Raw genomic sequence first — 13,539 nt, 5'->3', positions numbered from 1 at the left:
AATTCGTGTATACAAAACGAATAAAGAACGACCAAATATGATACTAAAACAAAATGTTGGATTTGAAATGTTTGATAATTAATTAACTGAAAGACACGACCTTCTTAAAATCGTAGTGTTCGAGCACGACTTCTTTATAGTATTATGATGTTATGTCCGATATACCTTATTTACCTTCTCAACTTCTATTGTAATTTTTAGTTTAAGTCATTGGTCAAACGAGCTCTGACGCGTTCATTATACATAGGTCATTGTACAACTTTGAATCAAATATTTACTAGAAAAATATCCGGGTTCTCATTAATAAAGTCTCTAGGTCAATTACTGAGTTCCAGCTCTGTAATGGATCCAAGGCTCTTTCATACTTATAATTAAAGCATAAAACTATGACCTTTCGTAATTCAGAGATTATTATATTATTTTTCATTCTCTCCACGAGTCATCGAATTAATTTGTCTATTTACATTTATATTCTTACAAGCCAATCATATTAATGTATTTAACTTGTTGGCGGGGTTTTGTGCAAGTTCGTCCAAACAACAGTATTGTTGTTTTCCGGTTAAAAGGGTGAGTGAGCCAGTGTGACAGGCCAGGGACATAATATCTTTGATTCTAAGGTCGTGGTCCTATTGGCTACGTTAGCTTTATAGGTCCTCCTTCTTATCATATATTTTACCAGATGGATTGTAAAACAAATTATATAACATAATATAATAGAACTGGTAAAAAAACACGTAGATACATACACAATCATAAAAAAATATATTTAACAAAAAAGACGAGCGCAAGGATAACACTTGTGATTCACTTTGTGTGTGTGATCATAGTTTAAATAGTATTGTTAGATACAAGACTCGTACCTTTCAGGCATTTTAGATAATGTGGCCTATAAATTCAACAATTAAGATACTATTGTTTGTGACATCAAAGTGTAGAGAAATATTCAAATATGTTGACGCCACGAGCAGGCATGTAACTTCCAAGGGTATTTTGTAATATCAAAGTCTTCAGGGCGTTTTATGTTAAGTAATTTAATAAACCGTCGTCTAGTACAATATGTCTTTGCTTAATTTAATCAATAATGTTACGCGTGATTGTGTTACTAGATTGTACGTGGGGCGTCGTCAGTGCGTTAGATAAAATATTACATTATCAAAAATATTGTAATAGCTTGTAGGCTCACGGTTGAGTAATCTTGGCTGAGTAGTACGTTGCTTCAGAGCGAGTTGGTGTTATGCGTGGTAAATTTTATACTGTCATATAGGTTAATTCACCTTATATTCGCCAACACAATATTAGTAATATCCTTAGTATTATCTGGATTTGAATCCGCGAACACTTCACACCACGTGGTTCTAAACAATCGGTCGTTTCAGCTCCATCATTATCATGAGAAATAAATATTTTGTTTTATAATCACAACTAACGCTTTTTTATACCTATTAATATTTGTATATAACTAGTTTGACAAAAATACTATAGAGACTGAGTTTCTTTCGCCGGTTCTTCTCAAGTCTGAGTGTTTCCTTTTTTAAGAAAGTGTAATGTTTTTACATTGAATTAAGGAATTTGAGTTTGAGTTGAGTTTAAGTTTGTACCTGTATCCAAATTATTTTAAGATAAATTTTGATTATTTGATTACATTTTTATCGAATCATTTACAGAAATTTTCCATATAGCTATTGTAGCATCGAAAAGTATCTTTATTAACACTATTTGAATATTATTCATAGTATGTAGTCACAATACGGGCCTTATTCGTCACCAACGCTGTTTACACAAACACGGACATAAGTTTGCATATTCGTACAACTGCGACATCGACTTTTCAAATCTCATATTATGGCGCGATAACTCGTTCTAAATGTATTCACGGGCTTTATAATCCGTTTCGTATAAAAAAAATTACACTTATTAAATTATAATAAATATTCAATTTATTTTTAATATACCATGTATGCGTTCAAAATTTAATAATTAAATTAAAATGGTTCTAAACCAAATTCCAATAACGTCTAGAAATTTGTTAGTAGTTTACTTGGTGGTAGGGCCTTGTGCAAGCCCGTCTGGGTAGGTACCACCCACTTATCAGTCATTCTACCGCCAAATAACAGTACTCAGTATTGTTGTGTTCCGGTTTGAAGGGTGAGTGAGCCAGGCACAAGGGTCATAATATCTTATAATAGTTCCCAAGGTTGGTGGCACATTGACGATGTAAGGAATAATTAATATTTCTTACAGCGTCATTGTCTATGGGTGATGGTGACCACTTACCATCAGGTGGCCTATATGCTCGTCAAATAGTAAAGTAAATGTATGTAAGCTATAGAATTTATGTCATTATATTATATTATTTAGATATAATTATTCTGTTGATAATTTTGTGCCTAAGTGTAAACAAAGTATTTTTAGTTTTGGTTTTAAAATGTCATTTTCTACTAATAGTAATAAGCCGCGGGCTAAAACTAGTATTAAAATAATTCCTACTAAGTATTTAATATATCTAGGAAAGTGTTTGTAAGCAGAATTCTGAGTATACACGATAAAAAAACAGTTTTCCTTGAAGGGTCCTGTACAGTGAAATAACATTTGAAAAACAATATCTTCTTCAATGTCTCAGTTTATCGGTCGGAGTCAATGGCGGGCTTTACAAAAGTGTCACGTAATATGTAAATTGTTTAGATCGCGATGTGTCCCGACTGTCAAAAACATCCGGCGTCGTATAGATCTGGACCGATTTTTTTTTCTCAATGATGACTTCACTTTCTAAGACAGGGAAAGCTATATTCATTGAAATATTGCAATGTCTTATTTATGAAGTAATAAATAGAAATTCTGTATACCTACATAAATAATATGTATTATATTTTAACTGTAAATTAAGAATATAAAACATGTAAACTGTATATAGTAATAGGAAAATCAGTACATTAGATGATAGGTCCATGAACACTCGATACGGAAGTTCATAAAATTATTCATTTACGGAATTAATGTTAGCGTAACAGCGGAAAAGTGTAAGAAAATATTTTGTTATTTGCAGAACTCTGGACACGGTCTGATTATAACGAGGTAGTACATAAACATGTATATAAGTTATCATGTCTGGAGCATTTAATGTATCTTCCACAGCAGTGAGTTGCGACTCGTATGCATTTTACTAATTATTTTAAAAGGAATGTGTCTTCACGCTTGGCCAGCGCAGCAACGGCGTGCACTTTTATCTAGAGTGACGCTTAATGGTGCAACAATTTCGTGCGAATCTCACGTCGCGACGCCTTTGTTTAAATATGCAGCATGTCACCACCGGTGACGTACTCGAAATATTACAACGTTCGCCCGTTAGCATAATAAAACGAGCATCGCTACGGGCGGCGCATTAAACTGCACTAACGAGGTGTGCAGGGAAATCAAATGTCGTACTCATTACATTATATTTTCTGCTAGATACACGTATCCTATCTTATTTTTAACTGAAATGCCGATTTGTAAAATAAAATTTGTGAATCATTGATTATTTTGAAAATGGAATTAAAAAATAACGTCGTTAATAAACTTTTCGTTATTTGAATCAATGGTTGACATAATTTCCTTTAGTTTAAATTATATTCGAATCAAGGAAAATTGAGTCAATATACTTTCTTTTTTATTACAAATTATCGTCATTAATATGAGTCAACTTTAATAAAGATCTTATTATGATGGAAAATACTTTTCTCTTATAAATTACCTAATGGTTTCAAGAAGCAAGAGCAGATGCTAGTAATATTTGTATCTGAGGAACCGGACAAGATTGTTTGCATCGCTAACAGTTAACGTTGCACATGAATTGCATACATAATTAAATTACCAACAAGATGAAACTTTTCCAAGATGATAAATTATTGGTAGCATGTATAGACTATTAATGTAATAAAATAATTCTAGTTTAATTTATTAGAAAATTGTATACAATATAAACAGAAACGACTTAATATAAATAGAGCAGACAACAATTTATTCTATATAATAAAGCAGAATTTAAAATACTCCTCGGGTTATTGAATGCTGAGAAGAAACAATCTAATGAAGTAATCCGATAACCACTCGAAAGGATTTTAAGTCTGAGGTGAAAGAGTTAAAGCAATTTCATTTGGCTTCGGGGCGGTTGCTCTCATACTGAGAACTTAATACTGAATGAACGGCGAACGCGGAAATTATTTCCGAATACCTTCGTTTAATTTTTTTAATAGTTTTATTTTGGTTACTTAGTGTTTATAATAAATCGAGCGAATAATTTCTGACTGCGGATTTTGTTTTGATAATTTAGAAATTATTAAGGCGTGGATAGAAACATATTAAAATATAAATGGTAGATTTGTTTTTTCTACGATATGTAGGTTAGGTTAGGTTAGTTGTAAGTGATCGCCCATATATAAATCGCCAATGCGTTACTAACCTTGGAAACTAAGATGTAATGTCAATTGTGCCTGTAGTTACACTGTCTCACCGACCCTTCAACTCGGGATACAATCAAATTAAGTATCGATGAGTAATGGTTTAAACTGTTAAGTCCATCGTTGAATAAAAATAAAATCAAAATACACGAAAAAAAATAGCCAAAATAATATATAGACTATTGGTAAATAACCCACAGAAATTCAATACCTAAGGACTATCCTGTTTTCCAAAGAGTATAAAGATAAGTTTTACGAAGCTTAGGAGAAGAATAACAAGAGTATGCGAATCATAATTGTGTATATAAAAATTAACAAACATTGAATATGAGAATATGATTTGGTTTTACTTTCCTCGAAGCTCGGTTAAATCTCGGTTAGTTAGTTTATTCATGCACTGACACTAAATATCCTCATCTTAGTACGCTCGTAGCGTCGCAGCAGTAGTATTTTCTCATAGACGCCAACGAGATTGAACAGGAGTAAGGCGATCATAACTCACACTTAAATGGAGCCCGAGGTGTAATCTCGGCGTGGATACGCAATAATCCCAACCGTCCATTCTATCAACTAAGCCTTATACTTTTGTATCATTATTCTCTATTCCCTCTCCGTGACCAGATATGACAGAAATAAGGATTTACTACGACGAACAATTCTTATAAATGCATGCTTTTGTGATAAGTGTGATAGTTCTTTTTAATGAACTAGTGAAGTGATTGCGATAACGAAAAATAAAGTACATGCAAAGTTTGTTATCTACATATGTCGATCATAACTATAATACATATACTAATATTTCTTGTATAAAAACGTTAATTTTGTTTCGGATTAAAGTAAAAAATATCATACTATATAAGTTTTGACTGGAAAATTTGTTGCATATTTGTAAGATATAGTTTAATATGCCAACAAAGTCGGAGCTAAAGATTCATCACTATCTTGCAAGCCCGAATTCGACCACTGCTGGATTTGTCCATGCGATATAAAAGTATGTTACACAAAGTACTTATGTATTAAAATATGTAGCTAAAACTTCACACACCGATGTCCCTTTCATAGTACATACAGTATGGATGTACATATAATATATTAGTAACCCGCTCCGGCTTCGCACGGGTGCAATAGTGATACTAAATATACTACAGAATTTGTTTATTTACGACAAAAAATTGCACTTCTAAAATTATCAGTGTTTCTTTACTATATTGTTCACGTATTATATACAAAAACCTTCCCCTCGAATCACACTATCTATTAAAAAAAAACCGCATCAAAATCCGTTGCGTAGTTTTAAAGATTTAAGCGTACAAAGGTACATAGGGACCGACAGAGAGAGACATACTATGTAAAGATATGTGTATGTATATTACAACAGAAAGTTTTATTGTAAGTCTTTACTAATTTTATCGTAATTTGTGTTTTTTACTACTATGTACCTATATTACTAATGGGAGTAGGTAGATGTGTTTATTTGACGTAAACGAAATATGAAGCATTTTATGTATAAACATTTAACAGTTCTTAAATAAATAAGTATCTAAACATCGGGATTAAATTCGTTTTAAGTAAATAACGTCTAAAGTCAACATACAAAATATGGAACGTGTTTTCATGGCATTTCAAAGTTAATTTTTGTCTTTATTAAAGCTAACCACAAATATTGCCAGTATGAAATACTATGTACAAGTTTTATTTAATATATTATGAGATGTATTCTGGTCTTTCGAGATTATTTTAATTAAGTTTTGCATAACGAATTCCAAGAAAACGGTCGCTTTGTTTGAGCTAAAAGCCACAATTCACTTGAAATGAAGTTTAAATTAGTACTTTGGTAAGTGCTAGCACAATCATCTACAACTGTATTATGTATGTTGTACTTCTGAATACTTATCCGTCTGTTGACTTTCATAAGATGGTTTACAGACTAACTTAATTTATGTAAGCTACACAAGAACTATGTCATAGTGGGTTATTTAATTGTAACTTGAACTCAAATCTGTCAAGACCTTATTGTTTTATTTATTTGTTATTTAGTTGCCTTACATTCATACACTCCTCCCGGTACTTTGGACGCTTTTAGGTGCCTTATCGACAATCCTTTGAACGCATATGCAACACTTCAAGATGATCTATCGAATAGTTAAGTAAGAAATAAATAAACAAACTCATTTTCCTATTAATTATATTAGGATGGTATTTACAGTATTAAATTACGATTTATTAATATTCTTAATATATATAAAATGTGAGAAATAAATAGTAATGAAAATAATTCTTTAAATAAATGCGGAACCTCTACTGCAAAAAAGTGAACTGCAACATCTACATGAAGTCGTTTAAGCTCTTCAGTCAATTTGCCGTGTCGAGAACTTCTTTCAAAAGTTTGCGCTTAGGCACCGTGTAAAGGCCATTTACATATTATTGAATTTTTATACTACCGTCTAATCGATTTTGATGTAGGCCACTTCATTTCGTAGGAAAGTCACTAATGGCTTTTAAACATCCTTTGATCTTAAGCGTTGTTATAGATGCTTAAATGTAATTAACAAACTTTTTTAAATTACTACTTCGATTAATTTATGCTAAAAATGAATAAGGTCAATTATTAATAAGATTAATTATAGTTGATTTATCATTGATTGTTATCATTTTCATTTTTATTCTAAATTTTTTTATAATCAAATTCGAAAAATTAAATATCTATAATTTATTATTTTATTTAACTAATTAAGTATTGTTATATATATGTTAAATACAGTTTATAACGTTTTAAATGAATTCTGGAAATACATTTGTAATAAAATATTGTATAGATGCGACGATATATCCAAGCTTTAAAGCAAAACGTCCGTCGTATGTGCCCAGATATAATCCACGCAACTAACTGCACATTCAATTTAGATTCGTGCATAATGCATAGGGCGGGTAAGCACGGGCCGAGGGAACATTTGCCGTATCTAATTACGCATTATGCTTTGCCATGTAGACAGGCACGTCTACCGATGATGAATATTAGATCATAGTCCTACCTACAATACTAGCGTCGATATTGCAACCGACGCTCTGTCGGTAATTGCTTTGTTCAACAGTGACTGGCTTATCAATGAAGACACGAGTATATAAGCATTATAACAAGCACATTCAAGGCTCAACAATAAGGATCAGCCTTTCTTGATGTGTACAGTAAGCGACCTCTCTTAGACATTATTTGAATAGTAATTTCATAATATATTTTGTTATTATTGTAGGTCTATTTAAGATTCCTCTTATGTCAGATGTGTGTTATTATAAGCATAAGGCATTGCCTTAGTTAATGCGCTGCTGACCGTGAGAACTCAAAAGCTATTATATGAGTTCTATTTATAATCTTGGAGCTCAAAACTGTCTTCGGCATCATTTTAATAAATTGGGTACACTAATTTCTCAATATGTTTACAATAATGTTAGGTATATTCACAATAGTATAAATGTATTTATAACAAGTACTATATAGACGAGAGGGAAAAAGGTAAACTAAGAACAGAGCTTCTGACTTCTTCTGAGTCATTTTTCGTGGGGCACGATATTCGTTTCTGTAATAAGATTATACAGTAATTTTTAACTTTAGGATAATCAAAAAAGAAAAAAAAAACAATCAAAAAACATTTATTAATAACACGTTTTATCAATACAAGATTATATCAATGATAAAAAGCGTGGATTTACTGTTAATTTCTATTTAGAGTATATATCAACTGTCGGTTGTACTCGGTAGAATTTACTTTGCGAACCGGTTGTAGTTTTAAAATCAATTCAAAACTGTAACATAACGATTCAAATACACTCTTAAGGGCGTACTTTTTTTCTCTCAATTCAAACCATATTGACTTACAATCGTAATTGATCAATATGGACTTTGGTTCAAACAAGATATGCTTAACATACTAGCCAAACAACAGGGGGAAGTAAAGGAAACTTCCAAAACGATAATAATACGACTTCCAAAATTCGTACGGCTAATATTATGTAGCTTAAAACGTATTAGTTTTTATAATAAACTGCCGTAGTTATAAATAATAAGTTTATATATTTATATATAAAGAGTCATATTTAAATATGGAACGAATTCGTTACTCCAGGGAGAAATTATTAACTTACATTTTTCAACAACAACAACAGATTCTAATAAAATGGTCAATTTTATTATCAATTTAAATAATGTAGTTGTCAATATTTTGTGACGTAAGTGTATGTGTTCGTACCACGTTAAAAAGGTTTGAAAAGGAGTATCGTGTTCCAATATTATAAATAGAATGGACAGCTCTTTTCTGTAAAATGTAGCAATATTTGAAGGATTACCCCAAACTGATATGGCATAAGACTTAATACTCACCGACCATAAGCTATATATGCTGAGTCTTTAAGAAGACTCGAATTTATTGTGATTCTTAAAAATACTGTCTTTTGTATATGATACAGAGAGGTGGAAGGAGTAATACGCCGTGAAGGAAAGTAGTCCCCACCACCCAAAATTTTAACTATTTTTACATCGCATATTCGTCACCATCTTTGGCAACTAAGATTCTATGTCCCTTGTGTCTATAGTTATGCTGTTTCACTCAACCTTCATCCGGAATACCACATCAATAAGCAAAGCTACTTGATAGTAGAATATATTATGACGAGTGAGTGGCGCTTACCCAGTCAGGTTTACTCAAAGTCTTACAGTTTTAATTTTACTTTCTAATAAGGTAGGCCAAAAACTATACACCAAACTTAATCTATCATTAAAAAAGTCGTGCATCCCTGATAACGGAATGCGTCTTACATCATGTTTTTCCTGCCTTCTTTAAAAAATTATAAATTATCGTCAGCAGACAATACTATCGTAAAGTATAGTATTAACATAGTCAGGAATATGTATAATAAATAAATAAATATGAGACAACATCACATACATTACTCTGATCCCAATGTAAGTAGCTAAAGCACTTGTGTTATGGAAAATCAGAAGGAACGACGATACCAAAAACACCCAGACTCAAGACAACATAAAGAACTAATTTATTTTTATTTTATTTATTTTTTATTATAATTTATTTTTTATTAAATATCATTCTACATTGACTCGGCCGGGAGTCGAAACCGGGACCTCGGAGTGGCGTACCCATGAAAACCGGTGTACACACCACTCGACTACGGAGGGCGTCAAAATGTGTTAATAGATTTAAAAATATATATTAGAAATATAAGAGATACTCTTGGAAGACCCATTTTAGCCCAAATCCAGAAGACTATTGAGTATTAAGTAAGGATATTTACGTTTCATACTCTAATATTTAAGCTTCTCGTGTTCTACATACTCAAATTCTTTAAGACATGTCTCTAACAACACGTAACACGTCGATTGCATTCTGTGCTATTCTTGCATCAGTTATTAAGTGATTTCTGGTAAATCCGATTTGCTCAAAATATATGAAGTATTTGTATCGAAATGCAAGAAATAAGTTGATTTAATATAAATTTTCCAATATGTTATATAAATATGGAATTTTAGAAAAATACCTGTACTGGAATCACTTCTGTTTCCCATCTTTTAAAGTGGAAAAAAAATTACTGAATTTAATTAAAACATTTTAAAAACTATTAGATTTTTTTATAGGGCCGTTCAATTTGAATGGAATAAGAAAAAAAATTCTATTTATCTTATGAGTTATTTATTATATATTAAGTTTATAATGTATTCTATTCATGATAGCAATTATTTAAGGCATTTTGTCCTTATTAGGACGTGGGTAAGTACAATTACAAATATACTACTTGTCCATTTGTACTAGAACAAAAATAACAATGACTGTTTTTTTATTTAACCCACGTGCATTACTTTCGCGCGTTACGGTTTTGAGCGTAACTTCTAATAAACCTATACTTTATAAACTTAGGACAATCATTGACTCGACCCTCACTATCACTGAGCTGAAACTGTCGTATTTCCTCATAAGGGAGGAGAAAATACCGTCATAACTCACGGTTACTCAGTTCCCTGGCGTGTTGTAAAGATGCCCTTAACACTAGTCTTCATTTTCACTGTATATAGTGCATTTATCCGTGTCTTAGATTTTTATAACACTTGCTGGCTTAAAATTTGCACCTATGATATTCAAAAATAGAATTATTATTTAATTTTTTTTTGTTTAACACCAATACCAAATAATGAATACTCGTTTAGTTAGATATCAGCTCTCTTTTTAATTGAAAGCAATAATTAAGAAATGACGTCGTAAATAAAATCGACCAATACGCACTTATTATTTAAGTTGATAGTGAAGTATTATTTTGTTTAAAGTTATATACATAATGATGAATAGAACATACACAAAGAGATCATCCAAAATGGCGAAGAGCGTACATTGGCCCACGCGGTGCGCGCAGCTAACAGCCCTTCCCTCTATTCCTCACTATTTAGCAGGTGCCAGTGTTCCCACGTCTCCCCCGCTAAAGGTTATTGGGCCTTCTTTCACGCTTTTTATTGCCTGAACACAGTTTGAACTCAATTATTTTTATGGTCGGGTAAATTGCTATTTTGTTGCTTCATCATGATTATTAAGACGAAATTAGTTTCACGATTGATAGTATTTTTTATTTGGCAATTTTCCCAAAGTTTTCGGTTAACGTTATTTTTTAAATATTAGTTTCCTTAATGCTTTGATATTGAGGGATGATGCAGCAGACAATGTTATTTATTATTAAATGCTGTTTTGAATTAATAGTAATTAGCTCGTTTAAAAATGTTAACGTCTTAATCGATTTCGATAATGGCGAAAAGTCTCAAGGGAGACAAGTGCACCTTTTAACTCAATTATCACTTTTATAATCCGATACGTTTGGGAGGAATTCAGCAGTTGAGCATCAGTATGGAGAAGTAATCAAGGTCCTGAAAATATTTTTATTTGCTTGCCCATAGTTTTGATTTCAATTTCTTGTTATAAGTCGCCTTATAAGGTAAAAACTAGGTCAGTAACATAGTAATAATATGACTCGACTAGTTATCATTCATAGATAATTAATGCGTCATTTTAATATTATAATGATAATTAATTCTACAAGTGACTATAAGTAGAAAGGTGACGTCGTATAAGTTGCTTCATGTGATATGTATTTTTATACTATTATAAAATATTTTAGAGGTTACTTACATGTTTCTTATGTATTTCAAGACACATAAACAATTAACGTAACTATCATTGGTTCCGAAAGATATACTTCAAACCTATGAAAATATTCGATTTTCAAAAGTCACATTTTGTATTATTATTACATTTATTTTCTTTATTTAAAAATCGGTTAATTATATATCAATTACGTTATTCAAAGATACAAGAGGATACAAGAGGCAACGTCGCAAATTGTTTTACGTGTTTTATCATTTCGGGATAATTTTATTAATTTAAAATAATGAATCTGATCAAAATGTGCGTTGCGGTTTGTTTTCATTACAAAAGGTAATTTCATAGAAATCGTTGATTTGTAAGGACATTCTTATACAAAAGTTTGAACATTTTAGGTCCTTACTTAGTTAATATATAATACCAATTTTATAAATATTGGAAATTGGGACATGAGCTGAGATGGCCCAATGGTAAGAACGCGTGCATCTTAATCGATGATTTCGGGACAAACCCAGGCAGGCACTTCTACATATATATGTGCTTAATTTGTGTTTATAATTCATCTCCAGCTCGGCGGTGAAGGAAAACATCGTGAGGAAACCTCCATGTGTCTAATTTCATCGAAATTCTGCCACATGTGCATTCCACCAACCCGCATTGGAACAGCCTGGTGGAATATGTTACGAACCCTTTCCTTATTAGGAGAGGAGGCCTTAGTCCAGAAGTGGGAAAATTACGGGCTGTTACTTTACTTTACGTTTACTTTAAAAATAGGGACTATATAGCTGATGACTTTGGGGTAGATTTTCAACTGTTGAAATTTTTTTTTTCTCTAAATAATGAATATCTTTCGCTCTGACTTGTTAAAATTAAATTTTCGTATTTAATCCATTTCAGATGCGATTTTTAAAAACGAATTACTCCGACATATATCATTACGATGATATTTCTTCGATCAATATTAAAAGTTCTGCATCTTAATGGAAGATTATTTAACGAAAACTTTTGTTTGAAAAATCAAATACAGACCATTCGTCGAAACCGTCTCAAACATTATGTAGCAGCCAACAACCATACAAACAGCATAATTACGTATCGCTACATGCTTGGGTCATTGACGAGAACTAGTAATCAACTGTGACTTCAAACAATCAGAAATGTATGTTAAATTTGCAGTAAAGAGGCCAAAAATGATGTCAAAATTAAAAAAATATTTATTCAAACACAAACTAATTTTTAATAAGTAGTCTTATTGCTTTTAGAAAACAAAGATTTTTTCAAAAAAATACGGCAAGAAACAGTTGTGCAATAGATTGATTATTTCGACTATTAAATTAAATGGACAATTAAATACAACTGACTTATTAGTAGAGTTATTGTGATATATACTAATATAATACGCCCTAAGGCTAGGTTTTTTAGTATGTATAAAAATACCTAATTAAATTCAAAGTAGCACTTAGCTTTTTAAGTGCTCTTTTACAAAGCGACATTTCACATGTGTCCCGTCTCTAGCAAAGCCTTTACCCTGGACATGTAAAAGGACACAAGCAGATTTTAAAAATGTTTGTTACGTTACGCTTTGATATCGAGCTCTTTGGTGTCACGAGAAAATCATATGCACGCTTGAAAAACATGTTATCCACGTTCATTTTTGTAACCTACACGTGGACGGACTACTTTTAATGTTAGTCATGTAAATTACTAAAGGGAATGATACATTACACTTTTGAAAATTTTTGATAGTCATACTGAAATAACTAGAATTACTATCTTTATTGTTCATGTCCTCGTACTATTTTATCTTTTACTCAACACAATAATATGCGAGATAATTAAACATGACTTAATGCAATAATAGAACGAGTCATTTGTAATAGAAAATTTCTAAAATAAAATATTAACAGTGTACAATAATTTTTCACGGATTGCGATTACGTGCTCGCTTGAAA

The sequence above is a fragment of the Vanessa cardui genome, chromosome 4, assembly GCF_905220365.1.
Source record: "Vanessa cardui chromosome 4, ilVanCard2.1, whole genome shotgun sequence".
Taxonomy (NCBI): Eukaryota; Metazoa; Arthropoda; class Insecta; order Lepidoptera; family Nymphalidae; genus Vanessa; species Vanessa cardui.
This window is presented reverse-complemented; position numbering follows the sequence as displayed.